This window comes from Tubulanus polymorphus, chromosome 2, assembly GCF_964204645.1.
Source record: "Tubulanus polymorphus chromosome 2, tnTubPoly1.2, whole genome shotgun sequence".
Lineage (NCBI taxonomy): Eukaryota > Metazoa > Nemertea > Palaeonemertea > Tubulaniformes > Tubulanidae > Tubulanus > Tubulanus polymorphus.
Genome location: NC_134026.1, coordinates 18,189,040 through 18,214,818, shown reverse-complemented (window position 1 = coordinate 18,214,818; position 25,779 = coordinate 18,189,040). Strand labels below are relative to the sequence as shown.

At 38.6% G+C, this 25,779-nt stretch overlaps 1 long non-coding RNA gene across 2 annotated transcripts; it reads left to right on the top strand.

Annotated features, from left to right (window-relative positions):
* The first annotated feature begins 12,006 nt into the window (after window positions 1–12,006).
* Window positions 12,007–18,416, top strand: LOC141900137 (uncharacterized). Of its 2 annotated transcripts, none has more exons than XR_012618663.1 (3): window positions 12,007–12,142; window positions 14,253–14,437; window positions 17,863–18,416. It is a non-coding gene; the product is annotated as an uncharacterized LOC141900137 (long non-coding RNA). The 2 variants fall into 2 exon arrangements; XR_012618664.1 differs by lacking the exon at window positions 12,007–12,142 and adding an exon at window positions 13,839–13,873.
* Window positions 18,417–25,779: the final 7,363 nt, after the last annotated feature.

Sequence of the window (25,779 nt, the reverse complement as noted above, 5' to 3'; positions counted from 1 at the left end):
AGACATGTCAGTAGTGATCTCCTTGTTGGAAAGTGTGTGCTAGACACCGAGGGCATGAGTTTTCCTGTCAGATTGTTGAATTCTTCCGAACATCCAATCACCGTACATCAAGGATGTGTTCTCGGTATTCTTGCTCCTGTTATGAGTTGTGCAGTTTGTGCCTTCGATAAGAACGATAGTGCTACCGTAACACATCAAGAGAGCGACACTTCCGAGTATTTCGAAGACCTGGTTCGTCGTAGTTGTGAGGGCTTCGGTCCTCAGGATAGATCTAAAATCCGAAAGGTCATACTTGAGTATGCTGATATATTTATACAAGCGGATATGGACCTAGGTTGTGCGAGAGGTGTGAGGCACACTATAGACACTGGCAATGCCCATCCTGTCAGGCAAAGGCCTCGTAGGAGGTTGCCAACAAGCACCTTAAGGATATATTAGAGAAAGGAGTAGTCGAGCCGTCTTGTAGCCCTTGGGCCAGTCCTATCGTGCTGGTGACTAAGAAGGATGGATCAATGCGGTATTGCATTGATTATCGTCGTTTGAACGAAGTGACCGTTAAAGATGCTTATCCTCTACCTCGCATCGATGACTCTTTGCGATCCTTGTCTGGTGATCGATTGCCTCTCCAAAAAATAAACTAACAACTAGGCAATCTCATGGGATCTACTAACAACTGTACTGGTGGCTGCCAAAATTCGAACTCTCTCCCTCTCTACTTGTTTCCCAACTTCTAGTCTCTCCCTCTACCAAGTTTCAACCACGTGATCTCTCCGTACCAAATTTAGTATGGTGTCTACAAAATCTGCAGCCTCCATCAACCACTCTCCGACTAGAAATATATTTCCAACCACCAACACTACATACCAAGTTTCTGAATCATGTTTTCTGAACTATTCCCTTAGACTAAGCTATTTACATTTCTTGTTTTCTTCGTTAAACCCAACTCTTCAAATCATTATTTTATTTGTTTTTTGTTTCCCCAGACGTTATTAATATTTATATCATTATTTGATTAACCCTAGTCAACTATCATCCCCCCAGGCTTAATTTTTTTTCGCCCCGAAAAACAAATGGCAACCATCCAGACATTAACTTTTTTCAACCAGATCAAATATAAGATACAACAATACACAAGCAATACAATACAGATACGACAGCATTCTTAAGGAATTTAATTTAACATAATTATCATCAGTAGTATATATTATCATAATTAATATCATCATTCATTTATCATTATACATGGCAATTTATTTATTCATTTAACTAATTTCATTCATTAATGCATTATTATATATGTAAATATTTTTTCCACTATTCTATTTTCACTTCCGCAGCAGTTCAGCATACAACGCGCAACACAAAAGTTGATCACTTATGTACGAAAATTGAATGCACAATAAGTTCGATTAAGTCATTCAATTAGCAAGAACGTTACGTAGCATGTATCGGTACCACTCACACACAATAACGCACCCACCTAGATGGCGAATCAGAATCTTCTCGAATAACGGCGGCTCTCGCGTCGATAAACGGTCTCCATTCAAAAGCAGCAAATCAAGTAACCGTACAAATGACATGAGTACACAACAAAACAAGTCATACGACATATTAAACATTTGGACGTAGAACAAACAGGTATATATTATAATGCAAACGACATCGCCACAGACGAGTACTAATCAATTCGATTACGGCGCAAACAATGACGAAGCGGTTTTTTTTGAACGAACTACTGACAGCTTATAATACAGAATGACGGCCATAGGTGTTAACGAACAAACTGGCACAGTCTCACAGTTCGTTTCGGTTTTATTTCTTTCGGATGGACCATATTATGATCCTGAATATAATTATCCATCACACCGGCCATAATATACGTGACTTCCAGGGATCGCAAGAACGACGGCACCATATTGAGAACCACTCTCCGGAACGATGTAACCGCGCTATAACGGGACAAGCGACCGAACGCCCGACAATCTGCACGACAGCGAATTAGGCGAAGTCCGAAAAACGGCATTCAGATTCAGGATACGGACGATCGCGCTAAGTTGAGGTCACGTAAAGCGAATCCGGCGACTGCAAGTATATGTGAAGACGGCGACGGCGACGGTCCCACGATGATTGCGAAACAGTAAAGTTCACTCCCGACGAGTTCGACTCTGGCCGGAACGAAAGTGACACGGAACAACCCAAACAAAACTAAGCAATCAAACCCAAAACACTCCCCACGGGTTTGCAGATGAAGATGGCATAGCGATAATATATGAGAATTTCAGTAAATATATAAGGTACAATTCACTCCCAATGCTAAACCAATAGATCCCGATAAATGATAACTATGCAACGACATACAATACAACATACGTTATTTAGTTCCAAATGAACGTAATATCTTCCATAATTAATAAAGGAATTTGAAATTAGGGACTATAGAACCAAACGAACACAGCAACACGACTACATTCCAAATACGAATTTGAACCTCCGCATTTATTTCGGACATCGTATCAAAACTCACACGTTTTTTAATTTTCTTAGTTTCAATTTCAAACTGATTTTGTATACACTTTTCTACTAATTCCTTATTTGATATAATTTTTGAATATTCCTCTCCTTCAGAGTATGAGCTTAAACTAGAAACATTTTCATTATCTATCTCTCCGTCATTTACTGCGGTAGATTCAATCTGACTATCGCAATCATTACTAATTTTACAATCGAATTTTATTATTCATACCATCATTACTCCACGTTATATCTTCTCTATTTAAATTCAATAGGCTATTCGATTCAATTCTTTCCGATTTAATTTCTGCTTCTGACAGACCTTTTTCCGATAAATTACTATCTGTTTTCATCAACGGTTTATTTTCACTAAGTGCGAATACCCCCATAGATTCATCAGTATACAGTAAACTACTCATATTTCGTCTGGGATCCTCGCCAGCAGACCTTTTCCTACACATATTATACCCATCGCACCTGTCCGTTAAAATAAACTCATTACCATACAGATCGTCTGTCTTATCGTAAGCATAAGGCTCAAAATTATTCTGCTCATATTCTGAAGGGAAGTTTGTTTCTCTAAATTCATTATAGCTTTTTAAATAATCGTATCTATCATCATAATTAGATTTACTTGAATGTCCGTTCGTAAATGCAGATGTGGCTATAGGACCTTGATTCACCCCGTTATCATAGGCCCTTACTCGTTTCCCGGAGGCGGGGTCTCAAATTCATATAAACTATTCACTGTGTGCGTTCTATTTCGTGGTATAAATGATTGAGCTTGCTGTCTAAGAGGCGGCGGTTCACGTGAATTATCCTGATAAACTGAACTTTCCCGGAAATGATCAAATCGATTATCAGTTGGTTGCCTCACTTGCGAATATTGTCGTTGCGGTAGGCGGTTGGAATTTGTCGGATTATTATAGTTTTGCCGTGGACTCCGACATTGTCGGGCGATATGGCCACGACGACCACAGTAATGGCATATTCGGCATCTTGATGTTGTATGCCCTACCGTTTGACAATACTCGCAATATGGTCGACCATCCGATAATCTAATCGGTCGAGATTTGTTTTGACTCGTTTCACCCTTTTGTAATTGCAACAACTCAATTTCTCACTTAAACCTTTTACTTCCTGCTCTAAGGCTATCTGACGGGAATAATCTATATTCAATGACCTGATTGATGCCGGCGATATTTTTTCAAGTTCCTGCGATAATCTGGCATAAGTTATCGCCTGGTCAAAATTGATTGGGCATTTCCCAATTACAAACGCCTTTGTGGCTGGTAGCAACCCATGCAGAAATGGCTGCAACAAGTCCTCACCCGACTTCTCAAGTTTACCAGCCAAGTATAGTAACCTCCTAATATACGAGTCAAGTGATTCACCTTCATTCATCTTCAACTTGTAAAATTGTTGCTGAGTTACAAATTGCATGTCCTCATTCTTAAATTTTTCTTTAAACAAATCTAAAATTTCCTCAAAAGATCTTTCTATGATCTTATTTTCCGCATCTAGCGGAGGGTTTGATCGTAAATAGTAATAGTACTCTCGGGCACGCCCTTTCAAGTACATCGGTAAAGCGGCCAGCGCTTTACTCTTTTTCCACCCCCCAAACTCAACTCTTATTTGAAAATCCCGCAAAAGATCTACAATATCTTCATCTGCATCCCCAGAGGGTGAATATCAGGCCTAAAAGCTAGCCCGTCTGGGGTGACCGTTGTACCCGCTTCCAAAGTAGCAATTTGAGTCTGCAACTGATTAATTTTACTCACAAAGTCTGGTGATGTAGCTTGACTGTTTTCCAAACTAAAGACCGGCACATTCATTTTCACAACTTACGTCGAATTTTCCTTCACGTCCAAAGTATTTGAGTCTTCCGTTCCCGTTTGAATTTTCCTGAGTTCGCTGTTGTTGTAGTTTTCTTTTGCGCTCAATTTTCCTCTTAATAGTTGCCAAAATTGCCCGGGTTCTCCACCATTGATCGATTGCCTCTTAAGATGACTTCTCCAAAAAATAAACTAACAACTAGGCAATCTCATGGGATCTACTGACAACTGTGCTGGTGGCTGCCAAAATTCGAACTCTCTCCCTCTCTACTTGTTACCCAACTTCTAGTCTCTCCCTCTACCAAGTTTCAACCACGTGATCTCTCCGTACCAAATTTAGTATGGTTTCTACAGAATCTGCTGCCTCCATCAACCACTCTCCGACTAGAAATATATTTCCAACCACCAACACTACATACCAAGTTTCTGAATCATGTTTTCTCAACTATTCCCTTAGACTAAGCTATTTACATTTCTTGTTTTCTTCGTTAAACCCAACTCTTCACATTAAATCAAATGCCTGTGTAATGCCAGCTCCACTTTCGAGCGGCTGATGGAGAACGTGTTATCGTGTCTCCAGTATGAAATATGTCTCGTCTACCTGGACGATGTCATCGTGTTCGGAAAGAGTTTAGACTCTACCATTGAGAATCTGCGTGCTGTATTCAAGCGATTTAGGAAAACCGGCTTGAAACTTAAGCCAAAGAAGTGCGACTTTTTTCGCTAGTCAGTTCGATACCTAGGTCATGTCGTGTCGGAATCCAGAATATCTTGTGATATTGAAAAGATAAGTGCCGTTAGGGTTTGGCCGATACCCGACTGCGTCACAGCTGTGAGATCGTTCATTGGATTGGCATCATATTATAGGTCGTTTTGTCCAGGGTTCGCTACTATTGCCAAGCCCCTGCATCGGCTAACAGAGAAGAATCATGCGTGTTTGGACACCAGCGTGTCAAGAAGCATTCAGTAAACTGAAGGAATGCCTGATATCTGCTCCGGTGTTGGCATATCCTCGTCCGGAATTGCAGTTTATTCTTGACACGGACGCCAGCGCCTCTGGAATTGGTGGCGTGTTGTCACAAGTTCAGGATAGTATGGAGAGGGTCATATCATATGCCAGTAAATCGTTGTCGAAGGATGAGCGCAATTACTGTGTCACTCGTCGTAAATTGCTAGCTGTAGTCACATTCATGAAACACTTCCTTCATTACTTGTGGGGGCGGAAGTTTAGGTTGAGAACTGATCACGCCTCCTTACGTTGGCTTACGTCGTTTAAGGAACCTGAGGGACAAGTTGCGAGTTGGATATCAGTCATCGATAGTTACGATTATGAAATTGAGCACAGACCGGGGCGTAATCATGGGAATGCTGACGCGCTTTCTCGTGTCTGCCGTCGCAGCTTCAGAAAGAGCTGCTCAGGCGAGTGATCCTGAATTCCAATGGTTGATTACTGTATTTAAGTCGGGCTCTTCTCCTGATGCGAGGGAGATCTGCGGTAAGTCAGGCCGTCAAGTTGTGCGAGGTGGAAGTCTCTTTTGATGTCAGATGGGTTGCTCTATATAGTCAAGAAGCGGGAAACGGAACGTGGGAATGTGGCCGTGTTGGTAGTAGCCGATTATTTCACCAAGTGGGTGGAGGCCTTCCCTATTCCCAATAAAGAGGCGTCAACCATTGCCGATTTATTGACGCGGGAGTTCTTTGCTCGACTGGGTATTCCTGAGTTTCTGCATTCTGATCAAGGGAGCAACTTTATGTCGAAGTTATTTAGGGAAGTGTGCAGACTGTTGGCGATCCAGCAAACTCGCACTACAGCTTACCACCCGCAGTCCGACGGTCTCGTAGAAAGGTTTCATCGTACCCTGTTGTCGGAGTTAACGCTCGTAATTGAGTCGAGCCAGGATGGAGTCGAGCCAGGATGACTGGGACCTCAGTTACCATGTTTCTAAACACAGTAAATATTGCTGAACGTCAAGTAAGAACGGCATTGGAAAAAACGGTGAAAGCTGGATGTATTGAACCTGAAAGGCGTGGTGGTCGGCCGGAAATTCAGAAAACGAGAGATGAAAGGATCAAGGAACTTGTCATCGCTCACATTAACAAATTCCCCCGTACAGAGTCCCACTACTGCAGATCGTCAACCTCTAAAGAGTATCTCGAGCGAACTTACCTTATCTATGATGCACAAAATGTATCAAGACGACCACTCCGACAATGAGAGCGTATCATTCTCGTACTACTATCGTACATTTTCTAAAATGTATTTAGCTTTCACTAAACCTAAGAAAGACTTATGTGGTATTTGTGAGGGGTTTCGCAACGCAACTGTAGAAGAGAAAGACAGCTTACGCAGTCAATACGAAAAACATATCTCGGAAAAACAGAAAGAAAATAAAACAGTTTTACAAAGATGAGAATGACGACAAGAGACTGGTAGCTTCCTTTGATCTTCAGCAGGTCATCTTTCTTCCGAAATCGAATCGCTGTGAAGTATTTTACAAAAGGAGACTATCCTGCTACAATTTTTCGATCTTCAATATCAAGACGAAAGAGGGCCATTGCTATTTGTGGAACGAGTCTATTGCCGGAAGAGGTTCCAATGAGATATCCTCGCATCTTGCGGCATATCTCTTAGAAGCAGACAAACAAGGGTTTGAACATGCTTCATTGTTTTGTGATGGATGTGCTGGGCAAAACAAAAATTCAATCGTATGTGGAATGATGCTGTATGTATTAGGGAAATGCGTGAACCTCCGAGACATCACTATTTTCTATTTCGAAACTAACCATGGGCAGTCTGAAGGGGATTCAGTCCATAGCGTGATTGATCGAGCTCTAAAAATAACTGGAGACATTTTTGTTCACGCTCAGCTCTCGATACTGGTGAAAATGGCATGTTCTCGTCCGTACAAAGTCACAGATGTCTGTACTGAAGACATTTTCGATTTCAAAGCACTGTCACAGTCATTCGGTATTCTATGTTCGCGATTCTCAGAAGAGGGCGTGGCAATTAAATGGCCCGATATAATGCAACTTCGCGTGTCTAAAGGAAATCATAATCAAATCGAGTTTAAATTAGCGCATAATGAGGTTGGTTTCCAGACCCTCAACTTGCCTCTTCGAAGAAACATCATATCTCTTCACAAAGCATACACAAATAGCCAGGAAATAAATGCCGCAAAATATAACGACTTGATAAGTTTAACTAATGGACACAATCCTGTTATTAGAATGCCCGAGCATATTCTATTCTACAAAAACTCGCGGTACAAAAATTAAAACTACGTTTGTTCAATAGATGGACTTAAGAATTTAGATTTTTAAGTTTCATGTTAAATTTTCATCTGTTTTTTCAAGGGTTTAATCTGAAAGTTAGTTCATTTTTATGGAAATTAAAGTTTATTTGCGTTACATTAGTTTTGTAGTCTTTGTATCCAGTTTCTGATGTTCGTTGAACTCGGAGGTTAAACAGACCTTTCTACGAAGCGGCCTTACTGGAAGATTTCTTTTATTTACCTTGGATTTTCACATTTTACATTCAGGAGAATTGCCATATATCATGGAACGTGCTCCATATGTGACATCGCAAACTGGCGAATATGCGACGAATGCTGTACGAATAACTGTATTCTTATTTAGGATAGTGGCGAATATGCGGCGAATATCTTTTTTTGAAGTTAGCAATGGTGACGAATATCATGGGCCACTTTTAAAGTTGTTTATCTCGACCAAGTCTTCGCAAAGAGTAGAATTAGTCGCTTAAACTTATAAACGAGTTGTCCAGGTTTAATCAAAACCGATTTTCTTATAAGAAAGGTTATTTATTGTTCGCACTATGGTATTGCAAATATCCCTAAAATTTCACCCTTTCTTTTCTCATTACATTCAAAAAACATATTCGCCAGTTCGCCAACAAAACAACGATATGTTTCCAAGGGAAATATGTGTCCCTTAGTCTTAGTTTAATGTTTAACGCCCTATGATGCAGGGATAAGTGGATAAATAAAGTTTATACGTGCAATGTTAATGTGTCGGGGCCCGAGGCGAGCTAGTTGTACCGCTCGGACGGTAGTGTGTATGCCCGCGTATAGTAGTAGTATTTAAGTTACATTTTGTGGAGGGAGAGGACCTCGTCTAATAGTGTGAAATAAACATATGTCCCCGTAACGTTTTGTATGACGAACCTTGAGTCGCGTGCTTCGCGAAAGTTTCGGTGTGGGATAATTAAGTCCGCGTATATAAAGTCTAGAGTTATTTCCTTCTTTCTCACTGGTACGCTCCGCTGAGCAGATGGGAGCCTCACAATTTAGTGTCGACATAGATAGAGCTGCGTCGCCGGTACTGGAAGAATATACGCCAGGGAGCAGTTATAGTCGATTAGCCCGATATTACGTATAGTGTATTTCTAATGAAAATAAAGTGTACATCGATTCATTTTCCTTTAAACTCGTGGTCATTTAGGTTGATTTTGGTTGTTTGTGGCTTATTTATATGTGCGAGGGGCCCGAGGCGAGCTAGTTGTACCACGCGCAGTAGAGGATCACCGGATAAGGCCCCGGGGTCCTTCGATGTACGATGCAGCGTTCGTCGGCTTTGTATTATGTGGCGTTGGACGTGCTGTCACACTAGCGGGAGGGGTGAGTGTTGGGGACCGAGTCCCTTAGAATGAGATGTAATGAGAGTAAGCGCGCGCTGGTTACCGCGTATCATGTTCGGGTCGAGTGGCCAATCACCCTAGGCGTGATGCTGTGTGCAGTAACTTTTCTCACCTCAAGCCGTGGGAGTTCCGGGAGTCGCACACCTGAGTGTAGTCGGGGATTTTCGCATTTCTTTAAAGCCACTGCAGTCTCCGGAATGTTGAGCACTATCTTTTTTTTTCCTGTGGAGGTACAACTACCCCTTCTTCACTATACTCACCTTAGTTATGTGGACGCAGTAGGACTCTTGTAACGTCAGCTATATTGCTTAAAGCATTTACCTTACCCAAATTGTGTACAATACCGATTTTCATTCCCGGAGATGAGATATATCTCTTGGTCATCCGTAAAAGAGGAAAGGTTTCATTCGTAAGAGGAGAGGAGGCTTTCGTAAGAGAAGAGGATTTATCAGTACAACTCCAGTGATCGTCCAGAAAACAAGAACTCACCATACATATATTTACATAGATATACATTTTAGATATCGCGTTGGTGTCTTTTATGAAGAACTTGCTTCAACTATTGCTTCAACTGGTACATGTACATTCACACTAGGCAAAATGCTAGAAGATTATCCATCGCCATGAGATGTTCGACAGTGTCATCATCATCGAGTCCTCTTCGGCTGCTGAAATTCAATGTTTATTCTGCAGTATCATCAGAGAAAAATTAAATTCAGGATCCCTGTAAGATTATAGAAATTAATTGAACTGTGATAATTTAAGCGCAATATTTATAAAATGGATTAATGAATTTCATCAACGTATGTGTGTATTATCTCATCTTAGGTAATTTATATGTCAGTTCGGATATTTTCGCTTTTAGTTCAATTTTCTAATGTACTAGGCGAGGACGTCTAGGTCTGGAGGGGGGAGGGGGGGGGGGGTTCGTAGCGAAAATGCCCGACATGATATTTCCTAGTAATTAATTGACGAATTCTTTTAGATTACCATATTCGGGGAGTTGGCAAAATGCCTGAATTGGTCTCCTTAGATACGTTCTTCTCGCTTTTCGACTCCGCGTGGAAGCGTTGGCAACGGTTTTCAACTTGATCAGCTGTTGCCGGTTGCCGTGCTGACATCCTCCATTTTTTATGTCAGCACCTAATTATTTATGCACGCGTTGGGTGGCGCTTTTGCGCTTTTGACCAATCAGGTGTTTTGTTTTGGTTCCACTCTCCAAATATGGTAATGTTTTTATCGTAACGTCGCGAGCACGTGTTGATTAGTAAACAACCGTCAAAACGGTTCCTTTTCTTGCATTTTGAGTATCTATAATCACTTACGGTCCGAGCTTTTAAGAAGATTAGGTAAAGACACGCTTGGCTGAGCTCCGGCTCGTCAGGTTTTATCCAGGTCTGTGGTGGTTTGAGAGTGAGCGAAGAATACGTGCTATGTACTCAGCCTGGGCAGATCTACTTTTACCTGTTCTGGAGTTGAGCCAGATGTCTTACCGATGACAGATGTCAACCCGGCGACTCGTCTATCAAGCTATTTACTTTATTCCGACGAATTCACTGACGATGTGTCCTCCCGAGTCAACTTGGCGACTCAACACTTTCTCTTACGACGTCGAAGAACCTTTTCTTCATCAATCGCTCCTCTCATTCTACTCACAGACCTGTTATACCTTTGAGCCTATTTATAGCTTATTTAGACTACTGTCTGTCACACATGCTCTTCGTGCGACGTTTTGGTCCGTAATTTCGTTAATAATTGGTTGATCTGTAAATATTATGCATCAATTTGTTCAGTAAGGAATTTGCATTCAGAAATAAATCATGAACTGGCATAAATTTGTTTGTGTTTTCTTCTATCAGCGATAGTTTACCCAGCATAAGCTCGCGTAATGCTGAAAAACGGCTTTTATGGCCCGTCACGTGGCGCCACCTACTGTATTTTGATATGCTAATGAACAGGTGATGACGGCACTGTAACGTTTCCGAGCGTCCGCGGAGCTGATTTTTCAGCATTACGCGAGCGTATGCCGAGTAAACTATCGCTCATGAATGAAAACAAAAACAACTTAAGTGGAAATTGTTGTTTATTTCTGAATGCAAATTCCTCACTGAACAAATTGATGCATAATAAAGGTAGATAAACCGATTATTAACGAAATTACGGACCAAAACGTCGCACGGAGAGTAGGTGTGACAGACAGTAGGCCTGTAATTCTAATCTAATTAGGCGTTTATGTATCTCTCTATTTGGTCTATTTGGGAATTTCACCCATTTTTATTAGCCCTTTTTCTTCGAGTGTTCGCGGTGTACTATATTTATTTACAAAACCTTATACATATTCGAATAATATATATAATTCTCATAGTTATGCTTTTACCTAAATTCCTACTCGTAAACTTAGTTCTTTTCGCCTTACGGGATTCATGGTTCCGCTTCACCCAGTCCTGGCAGTGTGGCTATCTCCACAGTGTATCTACGTTGCTCTACGATCCTGTGGTACATCAGACACTAAGGTTCTTGGTGAAGGTTCCGCTTGAGGATGAGGTCATAACTACTCTCAAAGACCCCATTTTATAGAGATGTTGCGGGGAAGCTCAGGGGAATCGCCGTGATGCTTTCGGTGCACGCCGCACCGACGGGCAGAGTTTATGTGCAGAAAGCACTGGGAATGTTCAGCGTGAAAATTCCGTGCGCACGGTGTGGATATAGCCAGGAGGGTACGCGCTGGCCCCGCGTATCGTGTTATTTTCCCTTTTTGTTCGCTGGGGAGTGGTTGACCTCCGAGGAATGATTTTATATACTTTATCTATAGCGGATCTATATCTTTCGTTGTTGCTATGCTAATTCTCTTACTTTTCACATCCGATTAAACCTCGACTTTAGATTATTTCCGGCGGCAGGCATGCCGAACAATCCAGAGCAGATTAGTTCCGCTAGTCTGCCGCACGATGGCGTCGCTCTGTGAGCTCAACCAATCAAAAGTCAAATATGGCTGCGCCCGTTTCACAGGTATAACTGTATGCCGTTTTACGGCATGCAGCCCCAATTAGCGGCCCCAGGGATCTTAACTGGATGGGTATTGTTCGTTAACGTCCCTGAGGATATTGAATGGTCATATCTGACATACTTACAGCCCTTTAGGGTAAATTGATTAATTATATTTCTATGAGTAAATGTGGCTTTAAACGAACCAAAAAAGTCAAAATTCAGCAAAATATCCCTCCGGATTGTTGATTTAATCAGATAAATTTTTACAACCCTGGGAACTTTGACTGGACATTATCTGGCATATTTACATACCTGGGGCTGATATCTGCATTAACAACCCTAGGGACCTTAACTGGACATTATCTGGCATATTAACATCCCCAGGGCTGATATCTGCATTAACAACCCTGGGGACCTTAACTGGACATTATCTGGCATATTAACATCCCTGTAGTTGATATTTACATTAACAACCCTGGGGACCTTAACTGGACATTATCTGGCATATTAACATCCCTGAAGTTGATATTTACATTAACAACCCTGGGGACCTTAACTGGACATTATCTGGCATATTAACATCCCTGAAGTTGATATTTACATTAACAATTCTGGGGACCTTAACTGGACATTATCTGGCATATTAACATCCCTGGGGTTGATATCTGCATTAACAACCCTGGGGACCTTAACTGGACATTATCTGGCATATTAACATCCCTGAAGTTGATATTTACATTAACAATTCTGGGGACCTTAACTGGACATTATCTGGCATATTAACATCCCTGGGGTTGATATCTGCATTAACAACCCTGGGGACCTTAACTGGACATTATCTGGCATATTAACATCCCTGAAGTTGATATTTACATTAACAATTCTGGGGACCTTAACTGGACATTATCTGGCATATTAACATCCCTGGGGTTGATATCTGCATTAACAACCCTGGGGACCTTAACTGGACATTATCTGGCATATTTACATCCCTGGGGGTTGATATTTACATTAACCATTCTGGGGACCTTAACTGGACATTATCTGGCATATTAACATCCCTGGGGTTGATATCTGCATTAACAACCCTGGGGACCTTAACTGGACATTATCTGGCATATTAACATCCCTGGGGTTGATATCTGCATTAACAACCCTGGGGACCTTAACTGGACATTATCTGGCATATTAACATCCCTGAAGTTGATATTTACATTAACAACCCTGGGGACCTTACCTGGACATTATCTGGTATATTTACATCCCTGGGGGTTGATATTTACATTAACAACCCTGGGACCTTACCTGGACATTATCTGGTATATTTACATCCCTGGGGGTTGATATTTACATTAACAACCCTGGGGACCTTAACTGGACATTATCTGGCATATTAACATCCCTGAAGTTGATATTTACATTAACAACCCTGGGGACCTTACCTGGACATTATCTGGTATATTTACATCCCTGGGGGTTGATATTTACATTAACAACCCTGGGACCTTAAATGGACATTATCTGGCATATTTACATCCCTGAAGTTGATATTTATATTAACAACCCTGGGGACCTTAAATGAACATTATCTGGCATATTTACATCCCTGAAGTTGATATCTGCATTAACAACCCTGGGGACCTTAACTGGACATTATCTGGCATATTAACATCCCTGGGGATAGCTGACATCCTCTAACCATTCGTCCATCCATCAACTTTCGATTCAAATTGCACCACGAGTCCTACAAACATTTTGTTGTATATCCATAAAAACATAGAAAATATCTCCTTTCACCAAAAAATACAGTAAACCTTGACCGACCAACTTGAACATAGTTAATAAGTGCAAGTCTGAATGAGTTGGTAATGTTTTACAATCCAATGTAAGAGAAAAACGATTACAGTATAAAATATATTTCGAATTGTCTATTCACAAAATACAAAACATTATTACAGTGCACAAATTGGACAAACACCTCTTCTCAATCGGCAACTTCCTTTACCCCTCTTGATACACTGCCTGTGCAGCCAAAAGAATTCACACCTCTCACATCCTTCCTTAAAAAGAGATAATCCAATAATCTGATCAGAGTATGGTAATAATAATATAAGTGATTATTAACAGCTTTTTTGTAACTCTTACCCAGAGAATTCTTTTGTGTTTGTCATCAGCTGGTTCCTTTTGGCCACACAACCGGCATACCATTTTTAGTATTTCTGTATCTATAGAAATATATATATTGTTCATTTCATTTATTTCAGATGTATCTTGACCACCAACAAGTTGCGCTTTGATCTACTGATAGAAGAGTACCTACCGCATACACCATGGAGAATTTCCAGCACTTGTTCTTGCATAGATTCGATTCCAGAACTAGCTGATTCAAAATCCTCTAGCGAGGTTTCGCATATTAGACCTTCAGCGAACTGAAAGAAGAGAATTTCAGGTAATGCGAAGACCTATAAATTAAAGAAACTATCAGTGATAATTTGAAGGAGTTATTGAATTTTTTTTTGCTACTCACAGCAAGGCATAGAAGTCCACATGACGTGCTATCCTGCTGCTTAGTATGTGGAATTGTCCTGATTTTCCATTTGTTTCGGTCAAAATTCAGCAAAATATCCCTCCGGATTGTTGATTTAATCAGGCCACCATGTAGGTCTATTCGTGTCATCGCCCCATATTGATCGACTTTTTTTCCTTCTGGAAATAACATAAGAATTTGTAATAGAATGTATGATTTAACCTTACTTGGATCGGCCTCCCAGAATTCTGCCAAAATCATCTAATTAAAGAAAAAGTCCTCCCTGTTTTCATCACAATTTTTCAAAAGTAATAAATTTTTTTGTCATGTACGTCTTGGTTTGCAATCTAGCAACTTGTAAACATTTATGTTCATCTCAATGTTCAATCTTGTAATTTTCAAAAAAAGTTTTTTCATTTCTCCCATTATTTGAATCATATTCATCACAATTTTCACTCCTTTTTTATTTTTTTCTGCAGTCCTTCTAAGGTTTAATGTAGGAAATACTCAAAATAATTCTAAAAAACTTTTTTTTAAAAATTTTTTCCCTGTTTTCTTCCAGTTTAAAGCACATATTATCAAATATTCCCTTAGCCCTCCCACTATTTCGTGAAAAATTCTGAACTCCGACTAATAAAAAAGGCCTTAGTGTTAACTCACCAGCTCCGACGATAATTTTTGAGACCAAAGCTCTTAGAGTATGATTCCCTTGGGCGTCAATTTCTTCATATGCATGGTCCTTCAATGAAACTTTACTCCATAACACTTCTCCATCTGAATTTTCATCCGTAGATTTTTTTAGGGACGCTACTACCACTTTTAAGAACTCCGACTTAAGTACGGAATTTTGTGTTGCCGTCTGAAGTGCAGGGATGTCTAAAAAGAAAAAAAATATTTGCTGAATTATGATCACTTGATTGTCACCAAGTCATGTGGTTCCATACATGTATTTATCAAGAAAAATTATCCTGTGAATTGTCAGATATGAGAATCATATATATTCGTTAAACAAGTATTTGAAACAATAAACATGTTTGGTACTTGCTTGAAACAATATCTACAGACCCCTTGTTATATTGTAGTAAAACCATTGCTGGCAAGTTCTTTTCTGATTTTATCTGAAAAATGTTATAATCATATGAAAATCTCGTAGGCCCTTTCATTTACTTTTGAATATATTATGAAAACATGATTCTTGTATGATCTGTTCTTATAAAAGTAATTTTGTTTTCACCTTTTTAGTTATTCTTGCAAATCTTTTTCTTTCATTACACCTCAACTTCTGTAGAGAGGTCAGCTTGCGTTTAACAGTCTGAAGATGAGAATAATGCATGACCGTTACAAATTTATCAAAAACATATTTAACTACTGGTATAAGATAAGGGGTAGTAGATAAAACCCCTGGGTTGAAATCCTTTGAAGCAGGTAAAAATCTCTACTTGGTATTTTCAATCACATATCAAAAAAAAGATGATTCTCCAATTCTATTAGCTTGCAATAAAACTGCAATATATCCAAACAGTGCAATAAACTCTTTCGATAGATTCTTAAATAAATAATTAGAACTGTGCGATTAACACTGAAACTAATTTTTCAGTTTCCTGCAAGATAAAGGGTTATGCTATGTGAACTTTTTTTTACCTGACTTACCTGTGAGGCGATTGTAGGAAAAAATACCACCAGTGAAAATGACAGTAGGAAAAAAATGCCATAGACATTCAGAATATAATTACTGCTTACTAATTTGATTTTAACTAACAATAGAGTAATAATTTTTGATTAACTTTTAATTTTTGATTTAAGTAATGTTCATAGTATGCCACAAACTAAAGAAATTTTAAGTGGAGAAACTTAGGGGTACTAAAATACAGCGCCAAATACAATAGCAGGTTTGAAATTCAATAGAAAGAGATCATTGATAAAATGACTGATAATTAATGCAGTCAACTCGAATATATATGTTTATAACAACTGAGTTCTTTTTCCTACTATACAAAAAGTGACATTTTTTCCTATGTTGCAAAATTTGGTGGCAATAGATATTGCCAACACAAGTTCTAGGGATTGTCCAAAGCAATGCAAGTATTATGTGAAAGTATTATGTAATTATGTGAAATTACCTACATTACCAAGTTAGCAAGGCTAGACTGGATCATTTTTTCAAACTCAAAAATCTTTTTTCAAGGACTGTGTTTTAGAAGTATTTGTCATTTTTCATTAACTAAGAATTAACAAACACCCATAGAAATGATTCTAGCTGTCTTAATATCCATGATATCATAAAAGTGTGTAAGCAAACTTCTATGACAATACAGACCATGAGCTTCACCTGGCCTTGCAATCCTATTGTCCTGTTGTTAACATGAACAATTGCCATGCAGTTGTGGTCCCACTAATTATTTAAGTATTGGCTGGATTCCTTACAATTAAGATAATGAAGTTGAACTAAGTAAATATTAACAGCTTTACTTAATGGGGAGCCACAACTCTGGAAATCGAAATTGTAAAAATCCATAATATGATCAATAATTTATTATGCTAGCTTGATTTCAAAATATTTAAAAATTAATTCTAATAATTCATCGCATCGCACAGTTAAAAATACTACAAGTAAAAAATTGCCAAGATTTTTACCTACTTTGAAGATTTTGAGATGATTATTGTACCATTTGAATGAAAAGGTACTGCAAATCAATAGTTCATTAATACTAAGTTAATACTTAAAGTTACCGCACAGCTCAAATTTATCACGAGTTGAAGAAAATTCATCACACAGTTTAAATAGATTACACTAGCTAAATAGATTACACAACTGTTTAAAAAAACACCTGACGATGATCTCTAGGTTGAGATCGAAACGTTGTGTATTCTATATATTTTAGATTGAATAAATAAATTCTTGTTTTTAAATTCTTTTAATCTGTAAGTAGTGGGTTTTTATCTTATTATACGTTCACCACATTTGAGTGTGGTTATCGTTCTATCAAAATATTTCAATTTTGAATTTTGAAATATTACATAAGTTCATTAATTCCATCAATTTAACAATTTATTTAATTCTGAGAATTAAAAGTTAAAAAAACACGAATTGGAGAAATATATTTAAATAATTGCTGACCAAAATGGATCATTCGATGATTCCCAAAATGTATTTTAGTGCAAATCCTATTTTTAGAATAGCCTACATGAAAATCTGAAAATACGTATGGATGCCCTTGATTTTGAAAATGACGGATGTCACTGCTTCAAAAAAATGTTCTGTCACTTACCGTATTCGTGAATGATTGTTCATCAGACATCGTGTACTTTGTTTTGTCAATTCCTATATGTATATTTATCTCTTCCAGGTTGGTTGATCTAATAATAAGCGGGTTATGATCCTCAGCACCCAGAAGTATATTTATATGCAGAGCCTCCGAAAATACCCGTGAAAGGATACTAATTAACGCTCTCAAAAACATGGCATGGCATTTATGATAAGGTTTAATTCAGGTGGCTGCTAGTTACTGATGGAATTTAATTACTGGCTAGGAAGCAGTTGTTAATTAATTATTTCTACCTGTTTCAGCTGCTTATTTTGTAAAGCGTCACCATTAATTTGATATTATAAGTCAGACCACTTGACAGAATGAAGTAGAATTGTACATTGTAATTACTTTGGCATTTATAAGGTTTAATTCAGGTGGCTGCTAGTTATTGATAGAATTAAATTACTGGCTAGGAAGCAGTTGTTAATTAATTATTTCTACCCGTTTAAGCTGCTTATTTTGTAAAGTGTCACCATTAATTTGACATTATAAGTCAGACCACTTGACAGAATGAAGTAGAATTGTACAATGTAATTACTTTGTATGGACAAGAATAATACAAATGTATCAAAATTATGATGAAATCTGTAATAAAGAGAGATATATTTAAATTTTGAGTTGATCATTTGTTTAATTTTTATATTTTCCCTACTTAAAAAAAAATACAAGTTCTGAATGCTAAATTTCAAGCTAATTATTCACAAGATTAAGATTACAGGCTAACCATTTAGAAAGATGATGAGCTGTTTTGGAACAGTTGTTGGTAGTGGGAGCCATTGAGCTTTGGTGAACAGGGCCTGCCTTATTTTGCAACCAAGATCAGGGGCCAGTTGCACAGTCGTGACTTAAGTCCAAAAGTGGTCTTAAATCTTAAGACTTAAGTTGTTAGATTGGCTATAGAACTCAGTTGGTCTTAAACTGGTCTTAAATCTAAGTCATGACTATGCAACCGGCCCCAGGAGCCTAATATTGTATTCATCTAATATTCCTAAACGTGAGAACTCCCACCAAAATAATTCAGCCAAAAAGAGAATTTTTTAATAGAACAGTGTATATATTTAATCAATGTGTCTATTATATACTGTTCTATTCAAGAATTCTTTTTGGCTGAATTATTTTGGTGGGATTTCTTTTGTTCATTTATTGTACACTATGGATGTTGTGTTTCTTCTTGACTAATGTGATAGTCCTATCACAGCTGCATTACTTAGGGGGGTATTTAATTACCATATTTGTCTACCAATGACTACTTACAAGTCCCCATTTAATTGTTCTTTAAATAAACACTAAGGAAATCAGAGAAACAGATTTTGGAATGGTAGACCAGTTTCGAGAGACACTCATAAAAATAATTAAAGAAATTGTGTATCAAAGACATTATGATCATAATTTATTTACAATTACAAATTATATATAAGTTGAATTTGCACAAAAATGTTAACTTCAATAAATGAACAGAGAAAAGCCCTATAATAAATCACTACTGGTTTTGAAACAAAGACTAATGAAAGTAGGTAAATATCAACTCCTGGTAAAAATCCCTCAGTTCTCTGTATAAAGCCCAAATGAAAATAGATAATTATTATGTACATAGATATTTTACTATAACTTTCGGACCTAATTTTTTAACAGAAATTTTAACAAAAACTACTAACAATATTATTTTCATGCATGTTACTTGCTTAAAGTCACAGAGTAATGTCATTTCATGACCATAGCTTGGTTAAAGTCACACATTGTCAAAGAAAAACACCACGGAAAATTTGAAATTTTTGAAAACTACATATATATTTAAGTTTTTCAACAAGAATATTGACGAATTTTATTTAAATTTGCTGTGAAATCAAGTTTTGGGTACTTTCACCGGGTGGGATTATCTGTTACCCATTCTAATAACATTCTAATAACATTCTTTAACATCCATGGTTCAGACATCTGCAAAATACAAATCATGTCCATATAGAGTATCACAAGGAAAAAATGTTAGAATATGAAATAAATTTAGGATAAATTCTAAAGAAATGCATTCAAATTATTACACTGGATAAAGAATAATGAGACGAGTAGTACTGTATAGGTTAACTATTTATTTGACGCACAAGCTTTCGATTCTAATAAATAAAAGCTTCATCAGGTGAATGAGTATAGTCAATGGAAAAACAACAGTATTTATAGGTAGACTGACACCAATTACAGAGAACTGAGTGAGAAGAGTTATTACAAATAAATGATGAGTGAAATGATAATTAATAACTAAGTGAGTGAGTAGATAATTAATTAATTAAGGAACAACAAACTAAAACAAATCAAAGAGAAATAGGTCTAAATCAAAATGAAACTGTATCAAAGTAAAATAAACAGATGGTATCTAAGAGCAACGAATAACAAGAAATGGAAGTCCGAGATAAGTCGAGATACAATGAATAACAAACGAAATTAAAACTGTAGTGGGACATGAATCCTAGGTAGATCGCGATTGAGGCCAAGATTGATTGAAGGATTGCCACCTTGATAAAGAGTAAGACAACTGCACAAGGGCAATTAATCATAACATAGCCATCAGGACCAAGTTCCACAGTTGTTAGTTAGGATTTGACTGAATCTATCAATGTTTTTGGGATATTTCGCTAAATGTTTTGAACGCATGCCTCGAATTTGGTCTTAATTTTCTCATGTTGGAATGAGAAAAGATCAGTTATTTAAGTCTCTTACCTCCGATTGAAATGATTTAAAGAAGACTTTTTAGCAATCAGTTTTAGCAATCCTTCAATACATAGTGTTTTTTAAATGGATAAAATTAAAAACGATGCGATGATGGCACAAGTTTCACTGGTCGTAGGCCTATCACAATCGCCTAAGACTAAGACCAAATTGAGGTGCGAGTGTTCAGAAGATTTTTAAAAGAAATGTCCCAAAAAGATCAATTTCAGACAAAAAAAAATTTACAACTGACTCAGTGACTTGTGCCCGTGGAACTGGATCGGAGAAATGTAGCTCACCTTTTTTGCCGGCCGCTTGCGATCCGAAGTACTGACCAACGAAACCTTAAACTAAAAAGTTTACTTTAAGAATAAGTAAGGCCCTCTTCGTAGTAATAAGTTCACCAACTTTTGATAGTCTAGTCCAGTGGCAGTAGTGAGACGAATTTAAACGAAATAAGACGGACGAGTAGAGTAACTGAGCAGTCCGTAAATCTGTTAACTGATAAATCTATGCAAGCTCGAAAAATGTAGGTCCGTACGCTAGGGATTTTAAAATTCGAATGCGTAATAGGCCTAATTTGTATTGAATTGAATTGGAGCATACGCTGCTGCGATTGGTCAATTGTGGTCACGTGAGGTCTGTACTGAGGGTCGCTAGACGGGGCTGTATGCCATAAAATGGCGTCTGTAAATACCTCCGTTTCACACGATTTTCGGCGTCAGCTGGCAAAAGGTAGAAAGTTTCTAATGTCCGATCGACAGTACTGTGGCGCCGCTACTTAGCAATAATAAGAACTAATGTTATTGACGATGTTTTGTTAAGTGGAAAGACGCCGAGTACCAGTATATATCCGATAGGTTCGAATCCCCAATTTCTTCGGGATGATTTGATTTTGAAATAGCGATCGTTTTAATAGATTTGGTGTACCTTATTAAACTCCGTCAACACACCTGCCGGATGTGAAACAGGGGACGTCCTATTCCAATGACGCTAAAGATTTTGTGTGAATTTTATGGTACTGTAACGGCGGTATGAATTAAATTCAGCTTAGACTGAGAGTAAAGTATTTTAAGGCAAACTCTAATGGCCTAACTGCACATCGTCGAAAGACTTCTCATCCATCGATACTTGATAAAAATGAAATAAAACATCTAGTTCCAATTATCTCATGTAAGCATAACATTTATTTTGAAAATCTCAACCATACATCAAAACATTTTAAAGCCTTCTATATCAAATGCAATCTTTTGCTAACATAAACAATAGACAAATGGCCACATTGGTGCGGTTTCTGACATTTTTCATACTTTACTATCGTTTTTCTGACTATTTCCGGATCGTTCCAGAATAAATTAGAATTGCTTTTCCAGAAATTTCCGGATCTATCCAGAAAGCTGATCTCGTAACGGCACGGAGGGGGGGGGGGGATGCCGCGGAATTCCGGAAAATCGGAATTATTTTTCCAGAAATTTCCGGATCGTTCCAGAATAAATTAGAATTGCTTTTCCAGAAATTTCCGGATCTTCCCAGAAAGCTGAACGGCACGGAGGGGGGGGGGGGTACCGCGGAATTCCGGAAAAATCAGAATTATTTTTCCAGAAATTTCCGGATCGTTCCAGAATAAATTAGAATTGCTTTTCCAGAAATTTCCGGATCTATCCAGAAAGCTGACCGGCACGGAGGGGGGGGGGGGGGTACCGCGGAATTCCGGAAAAATCAGAATTATTTTTCCAGAAATTTCCGGATCGTTCCAGAATAAATTAGAATTGCTTTTCCAGAAATTTCCGGATCTATCCAGAAAGCTGACCGGCACGGAGGGAGGGGGGGTACCGCGGAATTCCGGAAAAATCAGAATTATTTTTCCAGAAATTTCCGGATCGTTCCAGAATAAATTAGAATTGCTTTTCCAGAAATTTCCGGATCTATCCAGAAAGCTGATCGGCACGGAGGGGGGGGGGGGGGGTACCGCGGAATTCCGGAAAAATCAGAATTATTTTTCCAGAAATTTCCGGATCGTTCCAGAATAAATTAGAATTGCTTTTCCAGAAATTTCCGGATCGTTCCAGAATAAATGGTCACCTGGATACCATAACAAAGTTTTACCGTTTTGTGTGAATATAAATTGATAAAATGGCATTTTATTTACGTCTCGGAGAACTGTGTTCTTTTTTGAAAGCATCAGAGCTTTTCCCTAAATGTATGCCAAATCGATGGAAGCATTTTTGTACATATCTTGGAGCTTCTGAGGACATTTCAAACGATGAGACGAATAGTACGTATATAATGGTAGGAAACAGTAGTCGCTTTTCATCTGTTAGGACATTCGAAAAAAATGAAATGTGCTGCCGTGATCTTTATGGGGTCATTAGTCAACAATATCCGGATATACTTAGGATGGAGACTATTCACAAAGATATAATTTATGGGACTGTGTCATCCAGAAGAGATGGATTTAAACCAATCGTGCTAATGCCGCCGTTACAGATGTGTTTGTTTTGCGATCGAAAAATAACTTTGAGAAATGAACCGTCTTTTCCACATGTATTTACGAAAACCGGAGTTCACATAGCGGCTTCGTTTTCTGGAGAATGTAGGCATTGTGTGAACAAGAAGCTTTTATATCACCCGCAATATTTCACAATGAATGGAATGAAGGACGAGCGTTATTATTATGAAAATCCAAACGAAACCTATTTTCTATCAACATCTCAAACCGCGTTTTCAATTGATTATCTTGAACATGTTTCCGTCTCGATAAATCATTTCGGGGCCTCTTTCAAAGCGCTCGCGGACGCCTACAACGAAGAACACGAAAATGCGAACAAAACAAGACTGCACTGTTCATCGGTCTTTTCGCGTACTCCTACAAGTGATGGTCAAGATGATTCGATAAATTGGTACCTGAATGAACTCAGACTCGAAGAAGCGTGGTTTTTGTACAGAATAACTAGGGAATCAAAACTGAACTACCCAAACCTGAAGACGCCAATATCAAATTTCAAATACTTAAAGAATGGACACATCGATTTAGATGCAATTTGCAAACAAGCGTGGCCGGTGAGTCTTACCCTCTAAACACTAAACACTAACCCCCTACACACTAACCCCTAAACCTTAACCCTCTAATCACTCAACCCTAACCCTCTAAACACTAAACCCTAGCCCCCTAAACCCTAACCCTCTAAAACCTAAACCTCTAAACACTAAACCCTAACCCTCTTAACACTAAACCCTAGTCCCCTAAACCTTAGGCCCCTAAACCCTAACCCTCTAAAACCTAAACCCCTAACCCCGTAAACCCTAACCCTCTAAAACCTAACCCCGGAAACCCTAAACCCTCTAAAACCTAACCCTATAAACACTAAACCCTAACCCTCTAACACTAAACCCTCTAAATTCTCTCTAAAACCTTATCCCTAAACCCCCATTGAAACCTAACCCGCTAAACACTAAACCCTAACCATCTAAAACCTAAACCCCTAAACCCTAACCCTCTTATCACTAAACCCTAACCCTCAAAACACTAAACCCTAGCCTCTAAACCCTAACCCTCTAAAACCTAAACCTCTAAACACTAAACCCTAACCCTCTAATCACTAAACCCTAACCCTCTAAACACTAAACCCTAGCCCCCTAAAACCTAACCCTCTAAAACCTAAACCCCTAACCCCGTAAACCCTAACCCTCTAAAACCTAACCCTGTAAACCCTAAACCCTCTAAAACCTAACCCTATAAACACTAAACCCTAACCCTCTAAACACTAAACCCTCTAAATTCTCTCTAAAACCTTATCCCTAAACCCCCATTGAAACCTAACCCGCTAAACACTAAACCCTAACCCTCTAAACCCTAACCATCTGAACACTAAAACCCGCTAAAATCTAACTCTCTAATCCCTGAACACTAAACCCTAGCCCCCTAAGCCCTAGCCCCCTAAACCCTAACCCTCTAATCACTAAACCCTAACCCTAACCCCCTAACCCCGTAAACCCTAAACCCTAACCCTCTAAAACCTAACCCCGTAAAAACACTAAACCCTAACCCTCTAAACACTAAACCCTAACCCTCTAAACACTAAACCCTAGCCCCCTAAACCCTAACCCTCTAAAACCTAAACCTCCAAACACTAAACCCTAACCCTCTTAACACTAAACCCTAGTCCCCTAAACCTTAGCCCCCTAAACCCTAACCCTCTAAAACCTAAACCCCTAACCCCGTAAACCCTAAACCCTAACCCTCTAAAACCTAACCCCGTAAACCGTAAACCCTCTAAAACCTAACCCTATAAACACTAAACCCTAACTCTCTAAACACTAAACCCTCTAAATTCTCTCTAAAACCTTATCCCTAAACCCCCATTGAAACCTAACCCGCTAAACACTAAACCTTAACCCCCTAAACCCTAACCCTCTGAACACTAAAACCCGCTAAAATCTAACTTTCTAATCCCTGAACACTAAACCCTAGACCCCTAACCCTAGCCCCCTAAACCCTAACCCTCTAAAACCTAACCCCGTAAACCCTAAACCCAAACCCTCTAAAACCTAACCCTATAAACACTAAACCCTAACCCTCTAAACACTAAACCCTAACCCTCTAAACACTAAACCCTAGCCCCCTAAACCCTAACCCTCTAAAACCTAAACCTCTAAACACTAAACCCTAGCCCCCTAAACCCTAACCCTCTAAAACCTAAACCTCTAAACACTAAACCCTAACCCTCTAAACACTAACCCTCTGAACACTAACCCTCTTAACACTAAACCCTAACCCTCTAAACACTAAACCCTAACCCCCTAACCCTGGTCATTTGGTATTTTTGGTATTTTTCTACGTGACGTGTTGAGCGCTCTAGCCAACGGTTTTCTGCGCAAATTTTATCTTAAAATAGAGTTTCGGGTTTTTTCTAATGGGTAAACGCATTTTTTTGCGCGAGAATTGATTTTTTCTGAGTCTTTTGTTTTTTTTAAAAAACATGTCATTTTTTGTCCCAAAAGTGATTTCCGACGTGATTGTGATATGAGACGTGATTGAGTGATTATCGACGTGATTCATATGTGATTATCGACGTGATTCATGTGATTATCGACGTGATTCATATGTGATTAGCAATGTGACTAGTGATAATTACCGTGATCATTTATTTGATCATTCTTTCATTCATTCGAAAGTATTCGAACATGGTGTTCCGATGAGTCTATTCACAAGTTATTATTTGTAATTAACGGGCGGTTTTGTTATGACAATTGACC